Source organism: Meles meles, unplaced genomic scaffold (assembly GCF_922984935.1).
Source record: "Meles meles unplaced genomic scaffold, mMelMel3.1 paternal haplotype, whole genome shotgun sequence".
Lineage (NCBI taxonomy): Eukaryota > Metazoa > Chordata > Mammalia > Carnivora > Mustelidae > Meles > Meles meles.
The window spans coordinates 1850601-1870099 of NW_025721520.1; positions in this window are offsets into that span (position 1 = coordinate 1850601).

A 19499-nucleotide genomic window follows, 5' to 3' on the forward strand; every position below is an offset into this window, starting at 1 on the left:
TTGTTTATGCAGTAACTTAGATTGACCTTATGCAGTAAATTAAGATTGATCTTATGCAGTAAACTTAGACTGTCCCTCCCTCTCCCAGAGGAATTTACTTGCAACGCCCAGATACAAGGGTGGATCAGGCCAGGTAGAGATAGCCAATCATTGGGGCATGCATACTGTCTCCCTAGCTACCAGTCCCAGGTAACAAAGCCCAGATACAAGGGTGGGTCAGGCCATTGGAGACATCTAATCAGTGGGGCACGCATATATCTACTACGGTGAATTGTAATTCAATTGGCCACCCGTGTGTGACCTAACAAGACTTTGCAGTTTTCTCTGTGGATTGTAATCTCATTGGCCACCTGTGTGTAGCCAGGCTCAACCACACGGCCTTTACTGTATAAAAGTTAGTCTGTGAGGTAGGGAGGGGTCGCATCTTTGCAAGAGATGGCCCTGACCAGTCAGTTTGATTCTTGATGCTTGGCGCAAAAGAAAGCTTTGCTTGACCTTCACTTTGTATCAGACTCGCTCCTTTGATTATGGACCTTAACACTGGGGGCTCATTCAGGATTAAACGACAAGAACTGAGCCTGGATCAGAATTTCTGGGAAAAGCCTCCAGAGGTAAGAACATGGGATCCTGTCTGTCTGGTTGTGGAGCTCCAGTGTATGGCCCACTGGGGAGAAGCTGGATGCTGCCATGCTCCCCAGGGTTGGAGTGGGTGTGGGGACGCCTCTTCCCTCCACTGGGGCATCGCCAGGAGGTCCAAGTGCCCCTGGGAAGTCAGGGGATCATCAAGCAGTTTGTGTCCCCCTCGGTGTTCAGGGGATTGCCTGGGGGTTTGAGTCACCCTGGGCGGTCTGGGGCTTGCCAGTAGGTTTGAGTCCCCCTAGGCAGACTCTGGTGGTTCCAGTCCCCCTAGGTGGTTTCTGGGGGTTTGAGTCCCCTTAAGTGGTCACTGGGGGATCAAGTCCCCCACTGTTTCAGGGCTTTAGAGTCCCCCTAAGCTGTCACCAGGGCATTCGTGGTACCCCAAGGCAGCCAGTGGGTTCAAGCCGCCATAGGCGGTCAGTTGGTTTGAGTCCCCCAGAAAATCCCCACCGGTGGCAGGACTGCTGGGCCTGCAGTTGCCTTTTTCTTGTCTTTTTGTGTTGTTTAGTGTGATTGAAGGAATGGGGCAAGCAGAGAGTAAGGGGACTCTGACTTTCGTCTCTCTCTTCCTCATAATAGATGGGGGGTTTCTCCCTCACTCATTTCGTGTGTTAAGGGCTATGACTGGAGCCAACTGAGGTTAGTCTAACTGGAGACAGAGACTTTAAGGAATATTCTCAAGCAGCTGCCTAAACTCCCTTTGTTTCTGTGGACCAATGTGGACTGCCTAGCCCCTCCCCCTTTCTGGCTGGAAAGCATGGTGTCTGAAGTGTAGCGGGCCCAGGTGGAATGTGAAATCGGTTAACAAAGAGATGACTAAACTGATGGTTAATTGTCTGTCTCAGTGTTTTAATGGGTAATTGTTAAAGTAGATCTCAAACTCTTTGGTAACCTGAAACTGTGAAGGGTTGCTTGGATGACAAATTGAATTAAATTTGTTGGACATCTAGGTCTTAGCCAAATGGGATAAAATGCTAGAGCGCTGGTTCCTGGAACTGGGTTTGTGCTTTTGAAATCTGTTTGTAAACGTGTTTTGTGCTTAATTCATTCATAAATTTGCCTTCTAAGAATTCTCTTGTAAAATGACTTCCGCCTTAAAGGGAATTCATATGGGAAGACTTTCAGGACAAAGACAGATCTTTGATATGTTAAAATCCTGGAACTGAAATTGGTAAGAATTTCCAGAATAAAAGCTGCATTCAGACTAAACCAGAGTTAGAAACATGGGACTAGATGAACTGAAAGATTTACCTTTTGTCTTATTTTAAACATTACTGGTTCTATGATGTTTCCTCTTCCAGACTAGGGAAACTTTTTCTTAAGTTATCTGTAACTTACAGAGATGTAAAAGTAAATGTTTGTTTACCTAAGCTAGACAACTTGAGGTAGATTTCAGAGAAGTTGCATGACAGCTCGTTTAGACAATCTTCCTTTTGCCAGTCAGTCAGCCCCAGATATAGGGAGGAAACTTCAGAAAATGGAAGGATTTGAAGGGAAGAATCTGACTGAGTTAGTGGGAATAGCAGAAAAGGTGTTTAACGCCAGGGATGCACAGAAGGAAGGTTTTGGCATTACATGAGCCAGGTAGGGGATGGTAACTGGGAGGAAAAGCCTAAGCACAGAGAAGACAGGCAGGAAGACTTAGATTCAGATCAGTGTGCTTACTGTAAGGAAAAAGGACATTGGGCCAGGGAGTGCCCCAAAAGGAAGAGGGCAATGCTGGCCACCAGAGACTGAAAGGGCCATAGTTCGGAGCCCCTTCCCAAACCTTGGGTAAAATTGAAGTGTGGGGGAAATCAATTGATTTTTTTGTGGACACAGGAGCAGAATTTTCTTCATTGTTTATCTCAAAGATGCATTTTTCAGCATATCTTTAGCAAGGGAGTCTCAGCCCCTCTTTGCTTTTGAATGGTCCGACCAACAGGAAGAGTTCCAAGGCCAGATCACCTGGACAAGACTTCCCCAAGGATTCTAGAATTCACCCACTATCATCGATGAGGCCCGACATGAGGATTTGCGTGAGTACAGAACCTCCAACCCGGGAGTCACTCTGCTAAACTATGTTGATGACTTGCTGATATCCGCTGAGACTATGAGTCATGCTTGCAGGGGACAAGAACTCTCTTAAAGACTCTGCAGGAAAAGGGTATAAGGTGTCAGGAAAGAAAGCAGAGCTCTCTCAGAGCCACACCACTTATCTAGGCTTTGATCTCCATGAGGGAGTCTGTTCACTGTCTGAGTCCAGGAAACAGGAAACCTGATACTTATACTCTTACCCCTCCATGTCCCAGGAAATGAGGGAGTTTCCTGGAATGGTGGGCTACTGTAGGCTGTGGATACCACAGTTTACAGAGATTGCCCGACCTCTCTATGAACCGGCACAAGGGGGGCACACTATGATAGAGTGGACAGCTGAGGCTGAAAGAGAATTTCGGGATTTACAAACAGCCTTACTGAGTGTCCCAGCATTAGCCATCTCAGATATTACCAAGCCCTTCCACTTGAATACGGATGAAAAAGCAGGCATGGCCAAAGGAGTTTGACTCAGACTCTGGGGCTTTGGCAAAAGCCAGTAGCCTATCTTAGCAAGAAACTAGATCCAGTAGCGGGTGGGTTCCCTCCGTGTCTCTGCATAATTGCTGCCATGGCCCTCCTGATCAAGGATGCAAGTAAACTGACTTTGGGTCAAAATCTCATGTTGACCACCAACCACACTATCAAGGACCTTCTCAGGACCCCACCCAACTGATGGATAACGAACTCCCAAGTGACAGTATCAGGCCCTCCTCCTCAACGCACCATGAGTGACCTTCTGGCCCCCAGTGGTGCTAAATCCAGCCACGCTGCTGCTGGAGGAGCTGGCTGACCACCCACACGATTGCGGGGAGGTCCTAAACGAAGTAACAGGAGTAAGGCCAGACCTCAGAGACATTCCCCTTCTGGATGCAGAAATGACTCTGTTCACAGACAGGAGTGGCTACGTGGTTGGGCTGCGGTAGTTTCCCCTGAGCAGGAACTCTGGATGGCCGCCCTGCCACATGGAACATTGCTGCAAAATGTGGAGCTGATTGCACTTACCCAAGGAACTCCAGATAAAACCACCAACATCTATATGGACAGAAGGTATGCCTTTACTACTCTCCATATACATGGGGCTATTTATAAAGAAAGGGACCTATTAACAGCAGAAGGAAAAGGAATTAAAAACAGAGGAGAAATATTGGCTCTCCTCCAGGCTATTTGGGACCCAAAGACGTGGCAGTTATGCACTGCTCAGGACACAAAAACGGGACTGATCTGATTTTGAAAGGAAACCAATTAGCAGATGAAGCAAGCAGTCTGAGAAACAGTGCAAGAGCTGGTTCCACTCCCAGCTCCATTCTTACCAGAAAAACCAAACTACTCCAAAGATTTAAAGTATTTACAGAAATGGGCTAAATTAGACCATGAAGGGAATTGGACTAAAACTAAAGCCAGAAAGTTAGTTCTTCCTCAGATAGTAGGTAAGAAGTTAGTAGACCAGATACATCAGGATACTCATTTGGGGACACGAAAACTTAAAGAACTTATAGGCAAGCAGTTCCATGTTTCTAAATTAGGGCATATGGTTCAGGATGTAGTTTCTTTTTTTTTCTTTTTTTTTCATTTTATTTATTTTTTCAGTTTAACAGTATTCATTCTTTTTGCACAACACCCAGTGCTCCATGCAAAACGTGCCCTCCCCATTACCCACCACCTATTCCCCCAACCTCCCACCCCTGACCCTTCAAAACCCTCAGGTTGCCCCAACCTCCCACCCCTGACCCTTCAAAACCCTCAGGTTGTTTTTCAGAGTCCATAGTCTCTTATGGTTCGCCTCCCCTCCCCAATGTCCATAGCCCGCTCCCCCTCTCCCAATCCCACCTCCCCCCAGCAACCCCCAGTTTGTTTTGTGAGATTAAGAGTCATTTATGGTTTGTCTCCCTCCCAATCCCATCTTGTTTCATTTACTCTTCTCCTATCCCCCTACCCCCCCATGTTGCTTCTCCATGTCCTCATATCAGGGAGATCATATGATAGTTGTCTTTCTCAGATTGACTTATTTCACTAAGCATGATATGCTCTAGTTCCATCCACGTCGTCGCAAATGGCATGATTTCATTTCTTTTGATGGCTGCATAGTATTCCATTGTGTATATATACCACATCTTCTTTATCCATTCATCTGTTGATGGACATCTAGGTTCTTTCCATAGTCTGGCTATTGTAGACATTGCTGCTATAAACGTTCGGGTACACGTGCCCCTTCGGATCACTATGTTTGTATCTTTAGGGTAAATACCCAGTAGTGCAATTGCTGGGTCATAGGGTAGTTCTATTTTCAACACTTTGAGGAACCTCCATGCTGTTTTCCAGAGTGGTTGCACCAGCTTGCATTCCCACCAACAGTGGAGGAGGGTTCCCCTTTCTCCACATCCTCGCCAGCATCTGTCATTTCCTGACTTGTTAATTTTAGCCATTCTGACTGGTGTGAGGTGATATCTCATTGTGGTTTTGATTTGTATTTCCCTGATGCCGAGTGACGTGGAGCACTTTTTCATGTGTCTGTTGGCCATCTGGATGTCTTCTTTGCGGAAATGTCTGTTCATGTCCTCTGCCCATTTCTTGATTGGATTGTTTGTTCTTTGGGTGTTGAGTTTGCTAAGTTCCTTATAGATTTTGGATACTAGCCCTTTATCTGATATGTCGTTTTCAAATATCTTCTCCCATTCTGTCAGTTGTCTTTCGGTTTTGTGAACTGTTTCCTTTGCTGTGCAAAAGCTTTTGATCTTGATGAAATCCCAATAGTTCATTTTTGCCCTTGCTTCCCTTGCCTTTGCCGTTGTTCCTAGGAAGATGTTGCTACGGCTGAGGTCGAAGAGGTTGCTGCCTGCATTCTCCTCAAGGATTTGGATGGATTCCTTTCTCACATTGAGGTCCTTCATCCATTTGGAGTCTATTTTCGTGTGTGGTGTAAGGAAGTGGTCCAATTTCATTTTTCTGCATGTGGCTGTCCAATTTTCCCAGCACCATTTATTGAAGAGGCTGTCTTTTTCCATTGGACATTCTTTCCTGCTTTGTCGAAGATTAGTTGACCATAGAGTTGAGGGTCGATTTCTGGGCTCTCTATTCTGTTCCACTGATCTATGTGTCTGTTTTTGTGCCAGTACCATGCTGTCTTGATGATGACAGCTTTGTAATAGAGCTTGAAGTCCGGAATTGTGATGCCACCAACTTTGGCTTTGTTCTTCAATATTCCTTTGGCTATTCGAGGTCTTTTCTGGTTCCATATAAATTTTAGGATTATTTGTTCCATTTCTTTGAAAAAAATGGATGGTATTTTGATAGGGATTGCATTAAATGTGTAGATTGCTTTAGGTAGCATAGACATTTTCACAATATTTATTCTTCCAATCCAGGAGCATGGAACATTTTTCCATTTTTTTGTGTCTTCCTCAATTTCTTTCATGAGTACTTTATAATTTTCTGTGTATAGATTCTTAGTCTCTTTGGTTAGGTTTATTCCTAGGTATCTTATAGTTTGGGGTACAATTGTAAATGGGATTGACTCCTTAATTTCTCTTTCTTCAGTCTTGTTGTTGGTGTACAGAAATGCAACTGACTTCTGTGCATTGATTTTATATCCTGACACTTTACTGAATTCCTGTACAAGTTCTAGCAGTTTTGGAGTGGAGTCTTTTGGGTTTTCCACATATAGTATCATATCATCTGCGAAGAGTGATAGTTTGACTTCTTCTTTACCAATTTGGATGCCTTTAATTTCTTTTTGTTGTCTGATTGCTGAGGCTAGGACTTCTAGTACTATGTTGAATAGCAGTGGTGATAATGGACATCCCTGCCGTCTTCCTGACCTTAACGGAAAAGCTTTCAGTTTTTCTCCATTGAGAATGATATTTGCAGTGGGTTTTTCATAGATGGCTTTGATAATATTTAGGTATGTGCCCTCTATCCCCACACTTTGAAGAGTTTTGATCAGGAAGGGATGCTGTACTTTGTCAAATGCTTTTTCAGCATCTATTGAGAGTATCATATGGTTCTTGTTCTTTCTTTTATTAATGTGTTCTATCACATTGATTGATTTGCGGATGTTGAACCAACCCTGCAGCCCTGGAATAAATCCCACTTGATCGTGGTGAATAATCCTTTTAATGTACTGTTCAATCCTATTGGCTAGTATTTTGGCGAGAATTTTTGCACCTGTGTTCATCAAGGATATTGGTCTGTAGTTCTCTTTTTTGGTGGGATCCTTGTCTGGTTTTGGGATCAAGGTGATGCTGGCCTCATAAAATGAGTTTGGAAGTTTTCCTTCCGTTTCTATTTTTTGGAACAGTTTCAAGAGAATAGGAATGAGTTCTTCTTTAAATGTTTGGTAGAATTCCCCTGGGAAGCCGTCTGGCCCTGGGCTTTTGTTTGTTTGGAGAGTTTTGATGACTGTTTCAATCTCCTTACTGGTTATGGGCCTGTTCAGGTTTTCTGTTTCTTCCTGGTTCAGTTGTGGTAGTTTATATGTCTCTAGGAATGCATCCATTTCTTCCAGATTGTCCAATTTGTTGGCGTAGAGTTGCTCATAGTATGTTCTTATAATTGTCTGTATTTCTTTGGTGTTAGTTGTGATCTCTCCTCTTTCATTCATGATTTTATTGATTTGGGTCCTTTCTCTTTTCTTTTTGATGAGTCTCGCCAGGGGTTTATCAATCTTTTTGATTCTTTCAAAGAACCAGCTTCTAGTTTCATTGATTTTTTCTATTGTTTTTTTGGTTTCTATTTCATTGATTTCTGCTCTGATCTTTATGATTTCTCTTCTCCTTCTGGGTTTAGGGTTTCTTTCTTGTTCTTTCTCCAGCTCCTTTACGTGTAGGGTTAGGTTGTGTACTTGAGACCTTTCTTGTTTCTTGAGAAAGGCTTGTACTGCTATATATTTTCCTCTCAGGACTGCCTTTGCTGTGTCCCACAGATTTTGAACTGTTGTGTTTTCATTATCATTTGTTTCCATGAATTTTTTCAATTCTTCTTTAATTTCCTGGTTGGCCTATTCATTCTTTAGAAGGATGCTGTTTAGTCTCCATGTATTTGGGTTCTTTCCAGCTTTCCTCTTGTGATTGAGTTCTAGCTTCAGAGCATTGTGGTCTGAAAATATGCAGGGAATAATCCTAATCTTTTGATACCGGTTGAGACCTGATTTGTGACCCAGGATGTGATCTATTCTGGAGAAGGTTCCATGTGCACTAGAGAAGAATGTGTATTCTGTTGCTTTGGGATGAAATGTTCTGAATATATCTGTGATGTCCATCTGGTCCAGTGTGTCACTTAAGGCCTTTATTTCCTTGTTGATCTTTTGCTTGGATGATATGTCCATTTCAGTGAGGGGAGTGTTAAAGTCCCCTACTATTCTTGTATTATTATTGATGTGTTTCTTTGATTTTGTTATTAATTGGTTGATATAGTTGGCTGCTCCCACGTTAGGGGCATAGATATTTAAAATTGTTAGATCTTCTTGTTGGATAGACCCTTTGAGTAGGATATAGTGTCCTTCCTCATCTCTTATTATAGTCTTTGGCTTAAAATCTAATTGATCTGATAAAAGGATTGCCACCCCAGCTTTCTTCTTATGGCCATTAGCATGGTAAATTGTTTTCCACCCCCTCACTTTAAATCTGGAGGTGTCTTCGCGTCTAAAATGAGTTTCTTGTAGGCAACATACTGATGGGTTTTGTTTTTTTATCCATTCTGATACCCTGTGTCTTTTGATTGGGGCATTTAGCCCATTAACATTCAGGGTAACTATTGAGAGATATGAATTTAGTGCCATTTTTAGCCTGTAAGGTGACTGTTACTGTATATTGTCTCTGTACCTTTCTGATCTACTACTTTTAGGCTCTCTCTTTGCTTAGAGGACCCCTTTCAATATTTCCTGTAGAGCTGGTTTGGTGTTTGCAAATTCTTTCAGTTTTTGTTTGTTCTGGAAGCTTTTGATCTCTCCTTCTATTTTCAATGATAGCCTAGCTGGATAGAGTATTCTTGGCTGCATGTTTTTCTCGTTGAGTGCTCTGAATATATCATGCCAGCTCTTTCTGACCTGCCAGGTCTCTGTGGATAAGTCTGCCGCCAATCTAATATTTTTACCATTGTATGTTACAGACTTCTTTTCTCGGGCTGCTTTCAGGATTTTCTCTTTGTCACTAAGACTTGTCAATTTTACTATTAGGTGACGGGGTGTGGACCTATTCTTGTTGACTTTGAGGGGGATTCTCTGCATCTCCTGGATTTTGATGCTTGTTCCCTTTGCCATATTAGGGAAATTCTCTCCAATGATTCTCTCCAATAGACCTTCTGCTCCCCTCTCTGTTTCTTCTTCTTCTGGAATCCCAATTATTCTAATGTTGTTTTGTCTTATGGTGTCACTTATCTCTCGAATTCTCCCCTCATGGTCCAGTAGCTGTTTGTCCCTCCTTTGCTCGGCTTCCTTATTCTCTGTCATTTGGTCTTCTATATCACTAATTCTTTCTTCTGCCTCATTGATCCTAGCAGTGAGAGCCTCCATTTTTGATTGCACCTCATTAATAGCTTTTTTGATTTCAACTTGGTTAGATTTTAGTTCTTTAATTTCTCCAGAAAGGGCTTTAATATCTCCAGAGAGGGTTTCTCTAATATCTTCCATGCCTTTTTCGAATCTGGCTAGAATGTTCAGAATCGTCATTCTGAACTCTTGATCTGACATATTACCCATGTCTGTGTTGATTAGGTCCCTAGCCTTCGGTACTGTCTCTTGTTCTTTTGTTTGTGGTGATTTTTTCCGCCTTGTCATTTTGTCCAGATAAGAGAATATGAAGGAGCAAATAAACTACTAAAAGGGTGGCAAAGACCCCGGAAAAATGCGCTGTAACCAAATCAGAAGAGACCCCAAATTGTGGTGGGGAGAAAGGGTATAAAAACAGCTTCTGAAAAAAAAGAAAAAAAAAAGAAAGAAAAAAATTTAAAAAATAAAACAAATAAAAAATATGAAAAAGAAAGAAAAAATGTATATATTTAGATGAACTAGTCAAAAAATGTTAAAAAAGAAAAGGGTAAAAGTTTAAAAAAAATTTAGCAGAAGAAGAAAAAAGAAAAAAGAAAAAAAATTGAAAAAAGAAAAAAAAATTGAAGTAGCCGCAAGACTAAAGAATCATGGGGAGAAAGCCATGAGTTCCGTGCTTTGCTTTCTCCTCCTCTGGAATTGCTCTGCTGTCTTAGGAATTGAATCTGCTTTCTCCTTGATAGATGAACTTCGTCCTGGCTGGATATTTTGTTGATCTTCTGGGGGAGGGGCCTGTTGTAGTGATTCTCAAGTGTCTTTGCCCGAGGCGGGATTGCACCGCCCTTACCGGCGGCCGGACTAAGTAATCGGCTCGGGTTCGCTTTTGGGAGCTTCTGTTCCCTGAACGCTTTCCGTAGAGTTCTGGAGGACGGGAATGAAAATGGTGGCCTCCCAGTCTCCAGCCCGGAGGAGCCGAGAGCCTGGGGCCCCACTCCTCAGTGCGTCCCCAGAGGACAGCACCCAATCACTCCCGTATCCCCAGCCTCTAGCCGCGCTCCGAGCTCACCCAGCCCGCGACCAGTTCAAGGTAACCCCGAGCTGAAAGTTTAGTCCTCGGCTCTGTCTCTCCAGCCGGCTTCTCCGTTCTAATACCTGCGAGCTCTCCGACACTCCGACACCCCCGATCCTTCTGTGACCCTGCGGGGCCTGGGGCCACGCTGGCCCCGCGTGGGCTTCACCCCGGTTTAGCCCCTGGAGCAATGTCCCTCAGTGGAACAGACTTTTAAAAGTCCTGATTTTGTGCTCCGTTCCTCCGCCGCTTGCCGGGAGCCGGCCCCTCCCGCCGCGGTCTATCTTCCCGTCATTTTAGATTCACTTCTCCGCCAGTCCTACCTTTCAGAAAGTGGTTGATTTTCTGTTTCTAGAGTTGCTGTTCTTCTTCTCTTCGCTCTGCCGTTGGATTTGTAGGTGTTTGCAATGTTTAGATAAGCTATCGAGCTGATCTCCTGCTACCTGATGTAGTCTCAGGCTGCTACTTCTCCGCCATCTTGACTCCTCCCTTCAGGATGTAGTTTATAGTTGTGCTCAAATGCCAGGCAGTTAATGTGGGAGGAACTAGAATGGGAAGAGGTAAAAGACAAAGAGGTAAGGAACCAGGCATTTATTGGGAATAGATTTTACAGAGATGAAACCCAGAAAATATGGGTACAAGTATATGTTAGTTTTTGTAGATACCTTTTCAGGCTTGGTGAGGCTTTTTCTGCCAAACATGAGATGGCAGGAGTGGTAGCCAAAAAGCTACTAGAGATTTGGTTTACCTCTTGGGATCTGGTCAGACAACAGTCCTGCATTTGTGAGTTCAGTCTCACAGGCATTGGCCAAGGCCATGGCCACTCATTGGAAACACATTGTGCCTAACGGTCCCAGAGTTCTGGGCAAGTAGAGAAAATGAACTGGACTCTTAAAGAGACCTTGACAAAGCTAATTCTGGCAGTGGATGGGTGGATCTCCTTCTTTTCGCTATCCTCAGGGTGCGATGTGCATGCTACTTAAACAAGATAACCCCATTAAAATAATGTCCAGGAGACTGCCCCTGCTCTGCCCTAGGCTACAAGAGGTTACTCTAACAGAAATGACTGATTAGTCTATACTCAAGTCACAGCAGGCATTACAGTCTGTCTTAAAAAGAACCCGCACAGGGATCCGAACTTCCCACACTAAGATGGAGATGGAGGTGTAACCACATCCTTACCACCCCAGCGACTTGATTTGGATACATCGCCTCCAAGTAAGAAACTTGGAGCCTCACTGGAAGGGACCGTGTACTGTCATCCTGACAACCCCACAGCAATAAAAGTAGAAGAAGGAATCAGGTTCTGGATTCACGCCAGTCATGTCAAATGAGCCGAGGACAAGGATGTCCCCCAGAGATGGAAGCCGCAGCCAATGGACCCCACTGACCATGGACTAAAGCTAAGTCTCAAAAGAATATGAGTGTATTGTTGCTCCTATTGTTACCTGTTTATGTAAAGTATAGGTGGGAAATTAGGTGAACGAAATTAGGAAAAATGGAAAAGGTTATACAAAGTGGTGAATGGCTAACTCATCAGCTGTCTGTGTGCTAATTTCACTTTTGGGCCCCCGCATTATAAATGCCCTAATGTCATTTTTATAAGAGAAAACTGGAGCGATAAAAATGTTAGTCTTACATGCCCAATATAACATAGAACTGGCTGAAAAGTCAAGGATTTGACTAATCTCCAAAGAAAAGTGGGGAATGTAGGGTCTATTTAATCAGAGGGAGCCATTTTGTTGTTTATGCAGTAAATTTAGATTGACCCTATGTAGTAAACTAAGATTGGCCCTATGCAGTAAATTTAGATTTACCCTGCTCCTCCCAGAGAACTTGCTTACAAAGCCCAGATACAGGGGTGGGTTAGGCCATGTGGAGACATCCGATCAGTGGGGCACATATATATCTACTAGGGTGAATTGTAATTCAATTAGCCACTCACGTGTGACCTAACATGACTGTGCAGTTTTCTCTCTGTATTGCAAAATCTTTGGCCCACTGTGCATAGCCCGGCTATACTACCGCTATAAAAGTTAGTCTGTGAGGCTGGGAGGGGTTGCCTCTTTGCAAGAGATGGCCCTGACCAGTCAGTTTGATTCTCGATGCTTGGTGCGAAATAAAGCTTTGCTTGACATTCACTTTGTATCAGTCTCACTCCGTTGATCACAGACCCTAACACAGACAGCCAATCAGCGGGGCATGCATATGGTCTCCCTAGCTAATAGTCACAGGTAGCAAAGCACAGATACAAGGGAGAATCAGGCCAGGTGGAGACATGCAATTAGTGGGGCACACATATATCTACTAGGGTGAATTATAATTCAATTGGCCACCCATGTGTGACCTAACATGACTTTGCAGTTTTCAGAGTATACTGCAATCTCATTGGCCACCTGTGTTTAGCCAGGCTCAACACATGGCCATTACACTATAAAAGTTAATCATTGAGGATGGGAGGGGTTGCCTTTTTGCAAGATATGGCCCTGAACGGTCAGTTTGATTCTGGTTGCTTGGCGCGAAATAAACCTTTGCTGGACCTTCCTTTGTATCATTCTCGCTCCTTTGATTACAGACCCTAAAATAACCTGAGTTTGTATTTGCAGACTTATGTCCCTAAAGCCCTGGCCCCCATGCCCTCCAGGATGGGGACTCAAGAGCCACACCACAGCAACTGGGCCTGCCCTCCCAAAGGAAACTCTGCCCATCACAGTTGCCCAAACTCTCCAGATTAGGAGAAACCTGCAAAGCCCCTGAGCACACCCCAATTTCATAGACCATTCTGGAAAAAATGTGCAGTCTGACACACCCTAGTCACCTACCTTCAAACAGCCATGCAAGTCAATGGCCCTGAGTCAGAAGACTGAACCAGAAATGCCCCTAGGACTTCATTGGAGCGCTAGATTAGGTTTTCAGATATCTGTCTCCAGAGGCCTGTTTTGGAATACCAACATATGGTCAAACATGTTGTTCCTGAGACACGCAATAGAACCCATACTGTCCCAAGAAGGAAACCTTGCTCTTGGGAGATGGTCCAACCCTCATGGTAAGAGAATACTACATGACCTCTGAGCAACCACAACATTCTAAGGTCTCCCTAGAGAAAAAACAGCATTGTGACCCGACAGGCTGAGAACCACTGAAACTAAGCCCCCTTTAAACTTCGCCCCAGAACCAAAAGATAGATCCTACCCTGTTCCTCAGCTGCAAAGGTAACCCGAGATGGGCTGTCCAGGCATCCATGTGGAGCTCTCTGCTATCCAATCATTCCATATGGGGGAACCGGGAGTCCTCTAAATGGAATTGCCTGTCCCGCAGTAGGACACCTTGCTGTTTGGAGCAGCTCACAAGTCCCAGGGTGAGAAAACCTCCATGGCCTCTTAAGTACACCCCCTCCATTCTTCAGCCATCATGGACACAAACTCCAGCGTGAGCAGACATCAGATACTAGCCCGTACTCAGGTGCTGGAGAACTCAGATCAGCCGCTGCACATTGGAACTGCCATGCGCTCTGCTCTGAACTGAACCGTCGCTTGTGTTTTCAGACTTCCGTTCTCACACTCCTGGCCCGCAAGCCCTCCATACTGGGAATTCTGTAGACACAATGCACCCTTCTACCTGCCCACGAGAAAGAAGAAGTGCCTATGGTCTGCCCAGAAACCCCACATGAGGATCCACCTGCAAGGCCCTCGATGGACACCCCAGATCAGAGGCGGCCCTGTCCACTAATGCTCTGTCTGACACAGCCTGAGACCCAACCTCCTCTCAGCCACCATATAGCGGGCCCCATATCCTGGATGTGGGACCTGCCATGGACCAAAACTGTCACCTCTACCCAATCTGGGTATACACGCAGCTGTCCCCAGACCTTAGAGCAAATCACTGACTATGGGGGACATGAAGCATTAAAAAGTACTCTTCTGGAAGGACACTATATCATACTCAAAGGGTCTGTCCAACAAGAAGATCTAACAGTTCTAAATATCTATGCCCCTAACGTGGGAGCAGCCAACTATATCAACCAATTAATAACAAAATCAAAGAAACACATCAATAATAATACAATAATAGTAGGGGACTTTAACACACCCCTCACTGAAATGGACAGATCATCCAAGCAAAAGATCAACAAGGAAATAAAGGCCTTAAATGACACACTGGACCAGATGGACATCACAGATATATTCAGAACATTTCATCCCAAAGCAACAGAATACACATTCTTCTCTAGTGCACATGGAACCTTCTCCAGAATAGATCACATCCTGGGTCACAAATCAGGTCTCAACCGGTATCAAAAGATTAGGATCATTCCCTGCATATTTTCAGACCACAATGCTCTGAAGCTAGAACTCAATCACAAGAGGAAAGCTGGAAAGAACCCAAATACATGGAGACTAAACAGCATCCTTCTAAAGAATGAATGGGTTAACCAGGAAATTAAAGAAGAATTGAAAAAATTCATGGAAACAAATGATAATGAAAACACAACAGTTCAAAATCTGTGGGACACAGCAAAGGCAGTCCTGAGAGGAAAATATATAGCGGTACAAGCCTTTCTCAAGAAACAAGAAAGGTCTCAAGTACACAACCTAACCCTACACGTAAAGGAGCTGGAGAAAGAACAAGAAAGAAACCCTAAACCCAGCAGGAGAAGAGAAATCATAAAGATCAGAGCAGAAATCAATGAAATAGAAACCAAAAAAACAATAGAAAAAATCAATGAAACTAGGAGCTGGTTCTTTGAAAGAATCAATAAGATTGATAAACCCCTGGCCAGACTCATCAAAAAGAAAAGAGAAAGGACCCAAATCAATAAAATCATGAATGAAAGAGGAGAGATCACAACTAACACCAAAGAAATACAGACAATTATAAGAACATACTATGAGCAACTTTACGCCAACAAATTGGACAATCTGGAAGAAATGGATGCATTCCTAGAGACATATAAACTACCACAACTGAACCAGGAAGAAATAGAAAACCTGAACAGGCCCATAACCAGTAAGGAGATTGAAACAGTCATCAAAAATCTCCAAACAAACAAAAGCCCAGGGCCAGATGGCTTCCCAGGGGAATTCTACCAAACATTTAAAGAAGAACTCATTCCTATTCTCCTGAAACTGTTCCAAAAAATAGAAATGGAAGGAAAACTTCCAAACTCATTTTATGAGGCCAGCATCACCTTGATCCCAAAACCAGACAAGGATCCCACCAAAAAAGAGAACTACAGACCAATATCCTTGATGAACACAGACGCAAAAATTCTCGCCAAAATACTAGCCAATAGGATTCAACAGTACATTAAAAGGATTATTCACCATGATCAAGTGGGATTTATTCCAGGGCTGCAGGGTTGGTTCAACATCCGCAAATCAATCAATGTGATAGAACACATTAATAAAAGAAAGAACAAGAACCATATGATACTCTCCATAGATGCTGAAAAAGCATTTGACAAAGTACAGCATCCCTTCCTGATCAAAACTCTTCAAAGTGTAGGGATAGAGGGCACATACCTCAATATTATCAAAGCCATCTATGAAAAACCCACCGCAAATATCATTCTCAATGGAGAAAAACTGAAAGCTTTTCCGTTAAGGTCAGGAACACGGCAGGGATGTCCATTATCACCACTGCTATTCAACATAGTACTAGAAGTCCTAGCCTCAGCAATCAGACAACAAAAAGAAATTAAAGGCATCCAAATTGGTAAAGAAGAAGTCAAACTATCACTCTTCGCAGATGATATGATACTATATGTGGAAAACCCAAAAGACTCCACTCCAAAACTGCTAGAACTTGTCCAGGAATTCAGTAAAGTGTCAGGATATAAAATCAATGCACAGAAATCAGTTGCATTTCTGTACACCAACAACAAGACTGAAGAAAGAGAAATTAAGGAGTCAATCCCATTTACAATTGTACCCAAAACTATAAGATACCTAGGAATAAACCTAACCAAAGAGACTAAGAATCTATACACAGAAAATTATAAAGTACTCATGAAAGAAATTGAGGAAGACACAAAAAAATGGAAAAATGTTCCATGCTCCTGGATTGGAAGAATAAATATTGTGAAAATGTCTATGCTACCTAAAGCAATCTACACATTTAATGCAATCCCTATCAAAATACCATCCATTTTTTTCAAAGAAATGGAACAAATAATCCTAAAATTTATATGGAACCAGAAAAGACCTCGAATAGCCAAAGGAATATTGAAGAACAAAGCCAAAGTTGGTGGCATTACAATTCCGGACTTCAAGCTCTATTACAAAGCTGTCATCATCAAGACAGCATGGTACTGGCACAAAAACAGACACATAGATCAGTGGAACAGAATAGAGAGCCCAGAAATCGACCCTCAACTCTATGGTCAACTAATCTTCGACAAAGCAGGAAAGAATGTCCAATGGAAAAAAGACAGCCTCTTCAATAAATGGTGCTGGGAAAATTGGACAGCCACATGCAGAAAAATGAAATTGGACCACTTCCTTACACCACACACAAAAATAGACTCCAAATGGTTGAAGGACCTCAATGTGAGAAAGGAATCCATCAAAATCCTTGAGGAGAATGCAGGCAGCAACCTCTTCGACCTCAGCCGTAGCAACATCTTCCTAGGAACAACGGCAAAGGCAAGGGAAGCAAGGGCAAAAATGAACTGTTGGGATTTCATCAAGATCAAAAGCTTTTGCACAGCAAAGGAAACAGTTAACAAAACCAAAAGACAACTGACAGAATGGGAGAAGATATTTGCAAACGACATATCAGATAAAGGGCTAGTATCCAAAATCTATAAGGAACTTAGCAAACTCAACACCCAAAGAACAAACAATCCAATCAAGAAATGGGCAGAGGACATGAACAGACATTTCTGCAAAGAAGACATCCAGATGGCCAACAGACACATGAAAAAGTGCTCCACGTCACTCGCCATCAGGGAAATACAAATCAAAACCACAATGAGATATCACCTCACACCAGTCAGAATGGCTAAAATGAACAAGTCAGGAAATGACAGATGCTGGAGAGGATGTGGAGAAAGGGGAACCCTCCTCCACTGTTGGTGGGAATGCAAGCTGGTGCAACCACTCTGGAAAACAGCATGGAGGTTCCTCAAAATGTTGAAAATAGAACTACCCTATGACCCAGCAATTGCACTACTGGGTATTTACCCTAAAGATACAAACATAGTGATCCGAAGGGGCACGTGTACCCGAATGTTTATAGCAGCAATGTCTACAATAGCCAGACTATGGAAAGAACCTAGATGTCCATCAACAGATGAATGGATCAAGAAGATGTGGTATATATACACAATGGAATACTATGCAGCCATCAAAAGAAATGAAATCTTGCCATTTGCGACGATGTGGATGGAACTAGAGCGTATCATGCTTAGTGAAATAAGTCAATCGGAGAAAGACAACTATCATATGATCTCCCTGATATGAGGACATGGAGAAGCAACATGGGGGGGTAGGAGATAGGAGAAGAATAAATGAAACAAGATGGGATTGGGAGGGAGACAAACCATAAATGACTCTTAATCTCACAAAACAAACTGGGGGTTGCTGCGGGGAGGTGGGATTGGGGGAGGGGGAGCGGGCTATGGACATTGGGGAGGGGAAGCGAACCATAAGAGACTATGGACTCTGAAAAACAACCTGAGGGTTTTGAAGGGTCAGGGGTGGGAGGTTGGGGCAACCTGAGGGTTTTGAAGGGTCAGGGGTGGGAGGTTGGGGGAACAGGTGGTGGGTAATGGAGAGGGCACGTTTTGCATGGAGCACTGGGTGTTGTGCAAAAAGAATGAATACTGTTACGCTGAAAAAATAAATAAAATGAGAAAAAAAAAAAAAAAAATCTGTGGGACACAGCAAAGGCAGTCCTGAGAGGAAAATATATAGCGGTACAAGCCTTTCTCAAGAAACAAGAAAGGTCTCAAGTACACAACCTAACCCTACACGTAAAGGAGCTGGAGAAAGAACAAGAAAGAAACCCTAAACCCACCAGGAGAAGAGAAATCATAAAGATCAGAGCAGAAAACAATGAAATAGAAACAAACAAACAAACAAACAAACAAAAACAATAGAAAAAATCAATGAACCTAGGAGCTGGTTCTTTGAAAGAATCAATAAGACTGATAAACCCCTGGCCAGACTTATCAAAAAGAAAAGAGTAAGGACCCAAATAAATAAAAACATGAATGAAAGAAATACAGACAATTATAAGAACATACTATGAGCAACACTACGCCAACAAATTTGACAATCTGGAAGAAATGGATGCATTCCTACAGACATATAAACCACCACAACTGAACCAGGAAGAAACAGAAAACCTGAACAGGACCATAACTAGTAAGGAGATTGAAACAGTCATTAAAAATCTCCAAACAAACAAAAGCCCAGGGCCAGACGGCTTCCCAGGGGAATTCTACCAAACATTTAAAGAAGAACTCATTCCTATTCTCCTGAAACTGTTCCAAAAAATAGAAATGGAAGGAAAACTTCCAAACTCATTTTATGAGGCCAGCATCACCTTGATCCCAAAACCAGACAAGGATCCCACCAAAAAAGAGAACTACAGACCAATATCCTTGATGAACACAGACGCAAAATTCTCGCCAAAATACTAGCCAATAGGATTCAACAGTACATTAAAAGGATTATTCACAATCCAGTTGGATTTATTCCAGGGCTGCAAGGTTGGTTCAACATCCGCAAATCAATCAATGTGATACAACACATTAATAAAAGAAATAACAAGAACCATATGATACTCTCAATAGATGCTGAAAAAGCATTTGACAAAGTACAGCATCCCTTCCTGATCAAAACTCTTCAAAGTGTAGGGATAGAGGGCACATACCTCAATATTATCAAAGCCATCTATGAAAAACCCACTGCAAATATCATTCTCAATGGAGAAAAACAGAAAGCTTTTCCATTAAGGTCAGGAAGACGGCATGGATGTCCATTATCAACACAGCTATTCAACATAGTACTAGAAGTCCTAATCTCAGCAATCAGACAAGAAAAAAAAAAAATTAAAGGCATCCAAATCGGCAAAGAAGAAGTCAAACTATCACTCTTCGCAGATGATATGATACTATATGTGGAAAACCCAAAAGACTCCACTCCAAAACTGCTAGAATTTGTATCGGAATTCAGTAAAGTGTCAGGATATAAAATCAGTTGGATTTCTGTACACCAACAACAAGACAGA